General features: G+C 38.2%; 1 protein-coding gene across 9 annotated transcripts in view; it reads left to right on the forward strand.

Moving 5' to 3' along the window:
* Nucleotides 1-13,687, forward strand: part of CSRNP3 (cysteine and serine rich nuclear protein 3) — a 110,496-nt gene that overhangs the window by 77,172 nt on the left and 19,637 nt on the right. The window lies entirely within an intron of this gene.

Genomic DNA, 13,687 nt, shown 5'->3' on the forward strand with positions numbered 1-13,687 from the left:
TGGAAATAGAGTAAATTGTTTGTATGTGAATTGATACTACTGTTTAATAAGTATTGTCTTTAATATAAATGCAGCGACCTAAATTCCAAGAAATCAATTCAGAATAATCCCAGTATTATATAGGGCTGGTTTGGGAAGAAAAGAATTGAACAGGTGGCCTTGGTGCAACAGCTGAATAGGCAGATCTCAAGGTCCTCAAGGAAAAGACTCTTGGTGACTAGTTTCTGTGCCACTGGAACATGGCATCTTTCAGTGTCTCACATTCTGCTTTGCTCTTACTGTAATGCAGCGTACTTTCAGGAGCTTGATAAAGGTGATAATTTTTTATTGGTAAGAAAACAGAGGATGTTGATGCTCAGACGAAGCATAGAATGGAAAGGTGGGTTTATCCCTACCTAATTACTTGCATCTTGCATCCAGACCCTCTTCCAGTGTGCATCATTATTTTGTAACTTTACCAAGAATGCTCCATCTTACACCTGATGGGGAAGTCAGATTTTGTTAATTTACTGTTAAAATGCTGCAAGTGAGATTTTGCACCTTCTTCTTCTTTCTTAATATTAAAGCATATCAGTTATATGTTTACACAATCAACATCTACCAATTGAGCAGTGTTAGAAAAATCACTTAGCTAGCCTTAGGCATATCTGCTATATATAAGAGTAACTCTGCACTAAAAAGCTGAGTCTTAGTGATGATGTATGATAGTAAAAGTTAATATGTGTTTGCAATAAAAATTAATCATGTTTATATTTAAAATAAAAGGAGTAAAGATAGTTGACAAATGCTGAAAGATGTTTTTAACTTGATAAATGACTACCTCTAGAAAAAAGTTTTTTTGTTGAGATTGGATTTTTATTTTGTTCTATTCTTCTCACATTTTCTTGAGTCTTCATGTGCTTTGATTCTGGAAAGAATGTTTTAATTGGACAATTGGTCAAATTCTTATATGCACAGGATTTGTTTTCCTTTTGGTGTGTATTGGTTGACATCAGTTGTGTGTGTGATGCTGGATGCTCTTCAGGGCAGGAGCACTTTTCTTTGCATGTACTTACTTTTTTTTTTTTTTTAAACATCTAGATTTTTTTTAAACAATATTATTTGAAAAAGCATATTCTGAGTTCTAGGAAGTGATAAAAAATGAACTGATCCTACTGAAGTACTTGGCCCTGTCTTGTCAAAGCAGAATATGTGGAAATTGCCCATGTTCCTATGTCATGAGTACAGGTGTCTTACACAGCTAAGTGACGCTCACTTGAAAACTATGTGCAGATGTGTTGTACAATAGTGAAACTGTTAACAGTGTACGTTGAAATGTGTTTTGTTCACTTTTTAAACACATTCATCTCACAGAATAAAAGATAAGAGCTTTCCTATGTTGAATATTTGAATCCATACTTTTAAGGACATGTGGAAAGGAAGAGTTCTGTGGGACTTTTTCAGTAAACAGACTGAAAAGAGCCTGTGCAGAAGAAAGGCTGGCCAGATTCTTTGCCTCTGTTACGTGCCTGAGTACCTCCTTGGTGGAGGTTATCTTTCTAAGCCATTTCGTGACACTTTGTGCCATTTTCTTTTCTCTTTTGTGAGACACTTTCAGATCCAGTGTACGGTCTTCCTTCCAGTCTGTGTTCATGTAAGTAAATCTGAAGTTCAGTATAAACTCTCTTTTACTGACTGGAAATATGGGGGTTGTGGGTGACCTGTAGTCAACACCAAGATCTGTATGTTAGTTCTTTAACTGAGCTTTTAAAAAAAGCCTCATGTGGCCCTCTAAGTCTTATTTTTTCTATCTAATTGACCTGACAGAGATTATTTTTTAATCTCTTGTAGCTACAACTCTTTCAGTGCTTCAGCAAGCAGGCAGTTTGCATATAAATCTATCTGGAATAGCTGATGCATCTCAGTATTTACACAACCCTTGAAACAACATGTATTGGGTCAGATAAACAAGAACCTTTCAGCTATCTTGCTCCATTACCCTTAAAGGTCAGTTTAACCTGCCAGCTAAATGAGGCACACAGCTGCTGTGGATCATTCAGGTGGGGCAAAACCACGAGAAGATAGCTTTGATCTCAACAATTAACCCTGTAGTGTGATGGCAGAAAATACATGACTGAGACGTCGTCCCTAAGTGCTATCCATTGTGACTACTACACAGGGAGAGGTACAGAGTTTCTTTAACAATATAGCCATTTAAACAAATCAAGACAGCAACAACAACAAAACCAACAAAACCCCTAGCCTAAGTTACAGACATCTTTTCCTGAGTCAGGAAATGAAATTACAGTCCATAAAGCATAGACAACTGTTACCAGGTTCATAACCAAAAAATAAATAAATGTAGTATTTTCTTGGTCGGGTATATGTGTATATATCTGCACATTTTTAAATCTCTTATCAAATGGTGATGGAGTGCCTTCATTACCACTGGCAGATAGAATCCCTACCGTCTTTTTTACTTTCTTTTTTCAGTCTATTGAGGTCATTCCAGTTTGATTCAGCAGGCCATTAGTCACACCACAGATTTACCTTAATGGATGCCAAAGCATATTACTAACCAGTCCACGTACCTGTCCCATTTCATGGCCCTTCCTCCATATCAGAAAGAGGGATGTTCATCTTCAAGTAGCAGTCCAAGCATGCATTGACATTATTAGTCAGGACTAAGAGCATTTGTTCCCCTATTTCCTTAGAGGCACATGGAATACAGGGCAGGAGCACACCCAGTGCCATTTCAGCTCCTTTAAATTGCCCTGTTGAGCTAGGGCACCGCGCTGCTGTGTTTCATCAGCTCCACAGCAAACTGTCTTTGGAATTGCCATTCAGGATGTCAGTAAAATGCCCTGACAGTTCCTGTGATTGTGGGTGCTGAGGGATGCTGGGTTCCACGCTCCAGCTCAGGTGTGGGGGATTCTTCCTGCCGTGTGGAGGTACCTGCCCCTAAATGCTTGATCTATTTTTCTGATGAAGAAAAATATCTCAATTTAAGTTGCAGAATTGCATGCAATTGAAAGACCTGGGAAGACCTCATCAAGTCCTGTCTTTTGCAGATTGGTGCTGATAAAAAAATCCCCATACCACATTAATCACAGATGCATCTCTTAAGAAACACACTTAGAGGAGCTGCTGCTTTCCTCTGCCATTTCAGCTTCAGTGTAGTGTAGCTGGAGCTTTCAGAGTAATGCCTTTATTGCAGAGGCTCCTCTTCTTCACTTGCAGAGGCAGGTGAAATATCCAGCACCAGCTCATCTGATAAGGTGATCTTCACCAAAAGGAGGTAGAACCATCGCAGAGTCTAGCTGATAGCTTCCATCAGTTATCTGTATCTTGCCATTAACATTATCACTGTCATTAGCAAGGTTATCCTGCAGCCAGCCATAATCATAGGTCCTGTCATTCTACTAATTAGGGTACTATCTTTAAGAGTATTGGATGCCTTAGGTTCATTACAAATGTGGCTGGTCAGTAAGGGTTCTGAGAAAACCCTTTGGTCTCTAAATGCTCTTGCCGTCTTTTCATTTTACTGTTAAAGATAATGACAAATTTGAAAATAAAAATACATTGCCATTGCACTTCTTTCAGTATACCCTTAAAGTACTTTTTGAGTATTCTAGAGGTGCTAACATATTGAGATTGCCTCATCTATGTGGCCATGCAGGACTTGGAAGAAGGTATCAAATCTTTAGGAAGGTCTGGCTTCTCTTAAATTACCTTTATGTGAAGGATAAAGTTTTATTTGGTGTAAGGTCAATAGCACAAGGCATTACCTGAGCGTTGAGCTTAAGCTGCATTTTTAATTGCTGGTTAATGATAAAATCTAAATGAGTTAGAAGTGGTGATGCTGGCTTATTATGGGAAAATACTTAGAAGGTGTAGATAAATGAAGGCACTCTTTTTTCGGGGTATCTTGCAATTATTTATATTGCCTGCAACCAGGCTTGCTTGGAATTTCCTTGTTAATGAGGAATATATTCTTACCCTTATTTGTTGACTTACATTATGAAATGCAAACAGAGTGAGAGATTCTTGGTTTTGATTTTAAAGTAAGTCGGCTCACCTGGGCAGTAAAAACCAAGAAATGCAAAGAAATTCAGTGAAATGTAGTGCAATGTCTTTGCTCAAATACTCATACAGAATGACAGAGCAGGGTTTGCCATGACAGGATCTTGCTTGCTGTCTTTCATCTGGAATAGCAACTGTTGTAGAGGGAGTTTTTAAAAAAAATGTAAAGAAGGGTTAGGAGGCAGGCTCCCTCTGGTTTTTAGAAGGATTTGTGCAACTAATTCTATATTTTTGAGAAGTTCTCTCCTATAAATTAATGCATTTCATATACTATACAGAGGCACAGGTTTTTCCTTACATGATGGTTTTGTTGGCTTAGATAACATGTAAACAAATTTTTTTTTGTTGAAGATGTTTATGACACATACACAGAATATTTTTGCAAATGCAAAGTCACAGACAGCTGAATGAGTAGTTGTATTTGTATCAAATGGCTGTTCGCAGAAGTCACCCATAAGATGGGACAAAGGATTGCCTGTAGTGTCTTAGGAGAGTTCAGCAAATACAATTGTTATGCATGGGTGTTCCTGCAAGGATCCGTGGTTGCGTCTTTCCTCATCACACTGGTCAAAGGTGGGGCCAAGGTCAGAAATAATCATCTACAAAACAGCAGCTGGCATTTAGAGTAAATGGTGAGGCAGAGAGCAGTTAGCTGTCTCCACTTCTTCCCGCAGGCTGATGATATTTGCAGAATGGAGAAACTGGACTAGTATGATGAATGTCACAGAAAAGCGTTCTGGAGATAGAGGGTGCTGAGGAAGTAAACTTAAAGCTTTCACTGAAATTTTAGCAGTAAAAATCCAGCTTTTAGCATGCATCCCAAGAATTTAACATTTCTGTGAGATTTCAGACAAAACTCTGACAGTGAGGTAAAATGCTTAGCTAAAGTACAAATGAAAAACTTCTCCTATTCATGTCAAATTTGTCTGTGAGCTAGTATTTTTCAAAAACCTTTTCATGTGACATAAATAAATCTAGCATTAGGCAAGCATTCCCATCAAGCCCTTCCTGTGAGGTGAATTTAGCTTTGGCTTTACCCAAGAGGAAGGTACCAGAAGGATGAAGCAGTGAAATGCTACCAAGGTAGGTGTTGCTGTTCCACAGCTTTGTCCCTGTCCTGTCCAATTTGCACTACTCAATTTACGCCTTTCTGAGTATGCAGTTCCCTTCAAGACTTGCAGGTTCAAATTAATTTTAGAAAATACCCCCCTGCCCTGAAGCTCACGTTTCTTTGGGAGGGTATATTTTATGTCACAGCATTTCCTCTTGGTGTGGATTTCCAGCATGTAGGAAAAATGTTTCATCATTAAGTGTTTAAAGTTTGTAAATTTAGTGTATGGAGACTCCTAGAAAAATATCTTTTGGGAGGCAGTGGGGTAGAAAGTGAGGTAGGAGGCAGAGGTAGAAGCAGTTTCTGGAATATAATCTTTTCCCAAGTTCCTGTTTTCTATGAAGACTGCAAAGCGAGCAGGCTTTTATAAGGGGTGTTCTGACCTGGATTACCGTGATGGATTAGGCTTTGCTGTTCTGTAGTTTTAGACTTGATGAAACACTGCGTGGGAAAGTCACGGAGCAGGTGGAGAATGGTGTTAATCCTTCCTGCCATAGTGGTTTATATGACACTAAGAGTATGTAAAAAGCAGACAAATGGGTAGTAGAGTATAAGAAAAGCAGCATTTCCTCTGGTCTAAGAGAGCTTTAATCCAAAAGGCTGCTTCATACACGTTTTTTCCAGCCTTTTGAAATTTTCATGTGCCTAGGATATTTCTGCGCTGGTGACAATGAATTGCTTTTTCCTCATTGATGCAAGAGTGCTAGTAATCTGCTGGGTAGCCATATGGTTCACATTTATTTTAATGTGTCTTTGACATCAGGAGAATAGCTGAGACAGCAGAAGAAAGTGCTTATGTCTTGGAGTTCAGCCAGAACTGAGATCATTTATGTTTCGTAATCAAAGAACTACCACTTTTCTCAGTAAAAAATGTTTGAAAAACATGATGGGCTTAAAATGTCATTCCTATCAGGATTTTGTAAAATTAGGAAGCAGGCTCTGTATTTCATAGACGAATATAGCAGCAGCAGGATCTCTTTCCAGGTGGGGGGGTTGGATTCTGATTTGGCTGCTAAATGCGCAGAAGGAAATGCTCTGTCGTTCACAGGTTTCACATGCTGTAGCTCCACTGCCCAGAGAGGAGAATGAGGATGTTCAAAGGTGATCAAAAAGTGCAGCTGTATAGTCCATTATATGTATGTGAGAGTAATTCAGGAAAACTTTGTTTCAGTCTGCCAGCACATCATTGCTGTTGCTTACCTATTTCATCAGTTATAATTTATTCATATACAAATGAGACTTGGATGATTCTCATAAGGGGACACTGAACTTCTACTGTAAACGTTTATTTTTCCCCTTTGGAAAATTACTTTTCTTGGGATTTGGGAGTTGGACGGGCCTATGATGACATCTGTTACCAAGACATAAGAAATATGTTATGAATAACTACTATAAAACCTGAATTTTTCAAATGCGGAAAGAGTTGCAGGGTTTGTATCTTTCATTTTTCACAAATTCACAAATAGATAAATACGGTTATTCTCAGGAGAGAGAGCAGAAAACACAGCTTGAGGTGGAGAAGTAAGGGGCACCAGAAGTAGCTTCTGAACTTTATACCAGTTGTGGGAGGAGGCAGTGGCTGGGGATGGTGGGTGCAGGTGGCACCGGCCACTGTCTTCCCCCGACGCGCCTCTGGGCTGGGGTCTTCCTAGCTTGGTTGGTTCCCGTGGGCGGGAAGGGCTAGCGGATAAACAGCTCACCCCCGCGTGCAGAGCTCAGTGGGAATCTCCTCTGCTTCTAGCTTTCCACTCCCGTGCTTTGAAAATACCCTGGTGTGGGGTAGGGAGAGGAAAGAAGGGCGCACAAATTCAGAAGTTAGAGAGCTGCCAATACATAGCTTTGAATAAGCTGTGGAAAATGAGCTAGTAATAAAATTTAGTCTCCCAATAATACATAAAATGAAGAAGAAACTTTATTTGCAATACAGAAGGTAAGTGCAAAAAAATTCTTATAATTATGATCCTGTTGGTAGGAATAAGGTGATGGCAACCGTTATTTGAAACTAATTTAGCAGCAGGACTTGGTGCTTTTCTTCCATATAACTACAACACTAAGGAGACAGGCTCTAACCATAGTGTTCTAGTTACATTAAAATATTTTACAAAAATATTGGCCCTGTTTTGTTACAAATCTGTATTGCTACATCTTTCTTCACCCTTGTCTAGTTGCACATTCCTGTAGACATATGTTTAACCTTTTCTGCCGTAGAAAATGCTTTATTCCCTTTTATTAACTGTTGATGAACAAAGGCCTTTCTTTGTTTTCCAACCTCACGTGACTTGAATGGCTCTCATTTTTCTTACCTTCTTCATTGAGGAGTCTTTCTCCAGACCCAGAAAGTATTTCCTCACTTGCTATGTTTGTTTGGTGACAGAATTCCAGCACAGATCAATGCTTTGTACAACATAATTTAGCCAGGATAAATCTGATAGGGAGGTTTTATTGTCAAGCCACTATTTGTAATATTTGCCCTTCGCCCATTAATTGTCATTGTGACAGAGATCTGTGTGATGCAGCAGCCTACGCAAGAAAGAACAGCAGCCATGGGAGCTATTTTACAGAACAGTTTTATTTTTTAAGGCTACTGTTATTTCCATGATAGCTGGTTTGTTTTTTTTTTTTTTACGTTGATACTTTCTTCAGTTCTGACTTTAAAGTTTTATTTTTAGAGTATCTTTGAAAAATGAATTAGTGGGGCCTCCTGTTTCATGCAGACATACAGGACACACCGTGTCCGGAAAAATCATTTAATGCACTTGATCAAGTACCTATAAGCTTTAGAAAGAAATCTGAGGAACACTTGTCTTTCTTGTAAACATCTTGTATGCCATTACTGTTAGCCACTGGGCGATAAAAATTGTACTTTTTGTTTTGATAGGTAAAATGTTACCAATTTAAATTGCAACCATTTTAATAAAAACGATGGTAATAAAAGTTATGACTTAGTGTCCCAGTGTAGGAGATGGTCCTCAACTATGTGTATAATTTACTACCTATGGGAACACCCAGAATGATGTTCGTGTGTTTATTCTATTTTTAATCTTACGACAGTTGATCTTCCCATGTCTTGTAAACCACAGGCTGGGTAACACAGCCTTAGAGTCAAACCTTAATCTGTGTAATTTGGAGGGGTCCGGGGCGGGGGGTGGTGGTGGTCGTGTAGAAAAAGGTTGTCTTGAATTAGACAAAGTTTGTTTCATCTCAGTGTGCAGCCTTATGAATAAATTGCTGAAATCTTAATTTCTTGAATGACTGCCAAACAATCATCTCTATTCTGTACTAGTCAATGACTGAAAAGGGACCTTACTGAAATATTGAAAACTGAAGGGCTATAATAAAAAAAACTTGATACATAGCATTTAGGCATTGCACTATTCTGCAGGTCTCTGGCTTGCCATGCGGACGTTGTTAAATTTTGGAAACCGTAGAGATTCCTTGTGTGTTCAATAGCCAGAGAAGTGCATAAGCCAGGAATTGTGTGTAAAGAAAAATGGCAGAAATATCATATGTGGTCATGAAATAAATTATAACTGCTGTGGATAAACAGAATTTGCTGTGAGGGAGAGAAGTTAATAACTGAGGAAAAGATGAATAAATGCATCCTACTGTGCATGTGTGTGGGCACATCATGAACAAAAAATAGCAAAAGGGTAAACACAAAGAGCAGGTTGTGTTTCCAGGATGGGTTAACCATGCTTGGGTTAAACAATTTTTTGCTGTTCAAAGTTTTCCTTTAATTCTTTTGGCCTCAACTTTAGGAATTTTGTTTACAGACAATTGCTGGTTTTGCCATAAGCGGTCTGGCACAGATGACCTGTGCTGTGGATGTTAGCTCGGGTTGAGAGCTGCACAGGTGGGGCTGTGCTGCGTCCAGATACAGCCCTGAATCTGCAGCAGCTGCTTTTGCATGGCAAGGAGCTGCTAAGGCTACAGGACCTGACTTGAGTCCCTGAGGAGGCAGGCCAGTTGCCAGCACATTATTAATTTGGGCTCTGTTCTGCTAAACCCAGAAACTGAGCCACTCAAACGTCAAATGCCAAAACCCCAAATTTTGGCAGTTGATGTTATTTCAGAGGAGGAATTCTAACAGTCCTGTTTGAAGACATCTATGTCTGAAGACCTTCTTCAGATATAGTGACCTTTTCTGAGAGATAGTTCTGTCGTGATAATTATGTGCTTAACAGTATCATCCTTCCCTCCTGATAATTGATACATTTTATGCATTACAGTACTTATGCATCTGTCAAAAATACTTAATTCCATATAGTCTTGAAACATGGAACTAAATATTATATTAATTTTTTAAATACATGAGAATGGAGTATTTTTTGCCTTCGATGGAATATATCAGACTTGTAGTATATAAATGTGTTAAAGATCATGTGTGATCCACAGGGCAGTTTTAGGTGATGATGAATATTCCTATTCCCTCTGGCATCCTCGCTCGCCATGAACTGCTAGACCCAAGATGGTGGTGTTCATTTTCAAAAACCACCTTCTAGCTCCTGTTGACAGCGTGTGTCCAGCAGCTGGTAAAAAACCACATCTCTGCCTAGCAGACTGCCTGGAGTCAGTATCACCCTTTTTGCGCAGAACAGATGATAGTGGCATCCACTGATATCACTTGTTACACGGGCAGATGGCATGTAAATACTTTTTTGAGACTGGGCAAGCAAGGAAGCCGTTACTAGATCTCTTCTGGAAAAGTGTGGTATTTACACTCTCTGTGGATAAATTTTTAGGTTATGAGCTTTTGCTTCCCTGCAAAACCTTTGAAACTGGCTCCAGAGAGGCATGCAAGCCTTGCACAATCTGTGTTCCTCACTCTGAAAGGAGCTTACTAATTGATTAATGTCAGTAAATTTTGTCTGGGCATACGTTCATACTTTGTGATATATCAATAAATTTGTATGTTGTATGTTCTTCTGCTCTGTCTTGAGTTAAGCAGTGTCCTTAGCAGTAATTACAACTGATTTGAACGTACTATTTAAGGCACAGTGCATGCAAAATAACATATGCCTCTGACTCTTGATAAGATGATCTGAGAATCTGAGTTCTGCTTGGCTTGAAGCAAAAGGACTGAATGAGTTGTAGAGCACTTTGTCCCTGATGTTGGAAAATGTTCAACATTTCCATTCAATATCTAATAATAATTTTTTCTGAGGTCACATTAAGGCAGGCCTGTGCTCAGAGATTTTAGAAAGTATAGTAGAGCAAGAACATAGTGCCTTTGCGGTGCTGACTGTGCTTCCTTTCGTGTCCTTGGTTGCAATTCTCCAGTCCCCTCACTGACATTTCTCATCTATGCTTTTGGGTAATCAAATAAAATCCTGTAATCTTTTGCAGTTCCTGCCTGATCTGTTCTTGTAAGCAACGTTCTCATAAATATGAATATATTCTGGCTACTTCCTAGCAGTAACATAGAAGAGATGACTATAGAGTTATTCACGGAGCCTTAGCTCTTCCCGTTAATGAGCTCTTGGGTGAGACAGAAGCAAACCCAAAAGGCAGGATGTGTTTCAGAAAAAAGTAATCCGGTGTCATCTGAGGGCTCTGAATGTTTACATGCTTGTTTACTTACATAGATTATCATATAATTTGTCTGACTCAGAACTATAATGTTAATAAATAAAACCATGAACTTTAATGACATTTAGAACAAATGCATGTCAGCTCTCACGCTGTCTTCAGTACAGTTGTGTAGTGCTGGGTTTATAGTGCTGGTGGTGGTGCAGTTACAGTATGCCAGCATTTTCTTGAAGTTCAGCTTAATTCTATTTTAATACAGTTTTTGTCAGTGATATATTAAAAAACCCAAACAAACAACTTTGATGGTGTGGCATTGACAATTTAATTACTAAAAGTGTTAAGAACTATAAAAAAGTTCTTATGCAGAAGAAGAAATGCATTAATGGGTTCTTTAAGACAGCTCATGATAACTACAATCTTACATTATTAATGTTAGTGGGTAGTGTGTGAATAAAGCTTAAGGTTGATTATGTATAGAAAGTAGTATGAAAGTAGTATGTCTTCTGTGAAGAGACTGACAGTCTTAAAAAAAATGGAAGCACTTTTACTGCAGCATTTGGTATTCCTGCCAGTAAGCAGCCATGTCAGGAGTTCCATGGCTAAGGTCTGTACCAAATTACTATCAATGTAGACCTTATGTGGTAGATACAGAAGTTTACAGGTAAGGATTCAGAGGCATTTGCTAGCTTGTGTGATTTACAGGCACAATTATCGTCTATTTCCTCATGAAGCTTTTTTTTTTTTTTTAATAAGATTAACCTTCTATTTTTCCTTTCCTTTAATATTTTACTGTAGCTTTATCTCTCATTCCATTTGTGGCTGGTTCTTTTACTTGGTAAAAAAGCTGCTTGCCCTTCAGTAGCTGTCAATATTTCTTCCGAAATAGAGCCAAGATCCAGCTGAGATCCAAATAACATCAATACTGTTATATCAGAAATTGGATACATCCGAGAATGCTTTAGATACCTCCTTCAACAGAAGCGGGATTGTTTTAATATGAACTTTCCTGTGTGTAAGAGCGTATAGGCAGTGAAGGTTCTGACTGAGTATTTGCTTTCATGCTAAATTGAATGAGAATATCACAATATCAAAATTAGCCTGTCTTCCAAACTCTAAAAATTTGCTTTTATTATAGTTTTGTTTTGAAACTGTGGCATATATGAAAAAGAATAGTACATTAAACCAATATTCAATTAATCATGCAAAATTGACACACCCCTATCAACTAGTCTCTTCTAACAAAATAACCATCTTCCCCCACTAAAAGCTTGCTATAAATATTTTTGACAGGCTTTGTTGATAGGAGATTTGCTTAAACTTGGTTGTAAGTTTAAACATGCCTAATGTAACAGAATTTGTCTTTTGATTCCTCTGTGTTACATCGTATACCTTTTTTGGAACACCTTTCACTGAGAGCATGTAAGTGAATATAGGGCCTGAGTTTATTTACCTATTTTGTATTTATAATCTAACATACCTGCAGCATATCTGTAGAAGTGCATGTTACTTGTATAATAAGCCATGCTTTTAGCTGCTTATCCGTATTTAGGAAAAATAATAATATTTCAATGTTTTACTGAGTCCCAAATAGTTTTATGATTATGTCAGTAGGGCATACTGTCTGTAATTTGGTTACAGGACTATATTTTCTAATATACTTGGTTTCCATATAGTTAGGTAGAATATGCTATTTTTTGGACTGAATCACTTCATGTAAAAGTTTGGGGTTTTTACATTTGTGGTGATTAACATTTCACTACATAATAGTATTAGAGAATGAACTATGTTTTAACTGTGACAATAAACCGGACCTGTTACGAAACCAAGGCTGAAGGCCAAGTGCTTCCAACCTCTAGAGGTGGTGCAATTTTAGATTAGCAGTGAACATCATGTTGCTGTTATTGCTTTTATAGAATGGTTCCAAGTCTTTCAAGGGTGGTCAGGCACCTTTTAAATCATTTTACTGCCTGAATTCTGGCAGTTAGGTCTCTCATTCACACCTGCCCAATTGTTGCCTGTAAACTGCAAAGCAGTGACTTACTATCTACCTTCTCAACATCCTTTTGCCATTTTGCAATAAATCAAATAAATCAGGCTGCTCATCGTAAAACCTAAGGAGTGTCTCTTATCTTTCTCTAACGTTTGTGTCTCTTTCATTTTTTCTGTAAAGGCTCACCACTGTTACCGGTGAGAAACAATAGATCAGTATCTTTGGAAGGCGTTACTAAATGTCTGTAGAAAAAAGAACCATATTTAACAGTTAAAATTTGGCATTTGTTTTTAAACAAATCCATTTCATATGATACTGCGTATGTTTATAAGAAAAACTGAGCATGAGATCAGAAAAGAATTAGAAAAACTAGATTTAATTTTTTGTCAAAATTTGACACATTAAGACTATATACACACACGTGTATTCAGTGGAAGGCAGCAGAAAGAAGGATGAAGGTAAACAAAAAGGAAGTGGATCTGATTGTTAATCAGCATTATTCCTATATTATTCTGTGGTGATGATGATGGTATGCATTTCTGAGACAGGCTGAAACACTAAAAACATTGCCTTTATAGTTTTTCTAACACTAATTTCTCACATTTTAGATTATAAGAGATAGGAATCTCTTCTGCCAATGTGATCCAGTGTTTTAAATATGTAGTTACAGATCTCTACAGCTAAGCCTTGCTGACAGAATAGTAACAGTTTGTATAGACCTGTGAGGGACTGGGTCCACTGTTCTCCTCACTGCTGTCACATGCAACGTTGTTTTGTTTGCAGGGGTTTGAAGAGGAGCAAGTCGCTGTCTTTGAGGTGACACTGTGAAAGAAGTTCCTTTTGCTGGAATTTCTTGGCTTCCTTGGTAAAAGGACAAAACGTTTTTATACCGCTATGGGAAAACACAACTGTCCTGGCCAAGAATTTCTGTTCCAAAGCAGACAATAGTGCTCATGATTATAGCAGTTTGTAATGGCTTCTAAGTTTGCATATAT

Source organism: Haliaeetus albicilla, chromosome 4, assembly GCF_947461875.1.
Source record: "Haliaeetus albicilla chromosome 4, bHalAlb1.1, whole genome shotgun sequence".
In the NCBI taxonomy this organism is placed as follows: Eukaryota; Metazoa; Chordata; class Aves; order Accipitriformes; family Accipitridae; genus Haliaeetus; species Haliaeetus albicilla.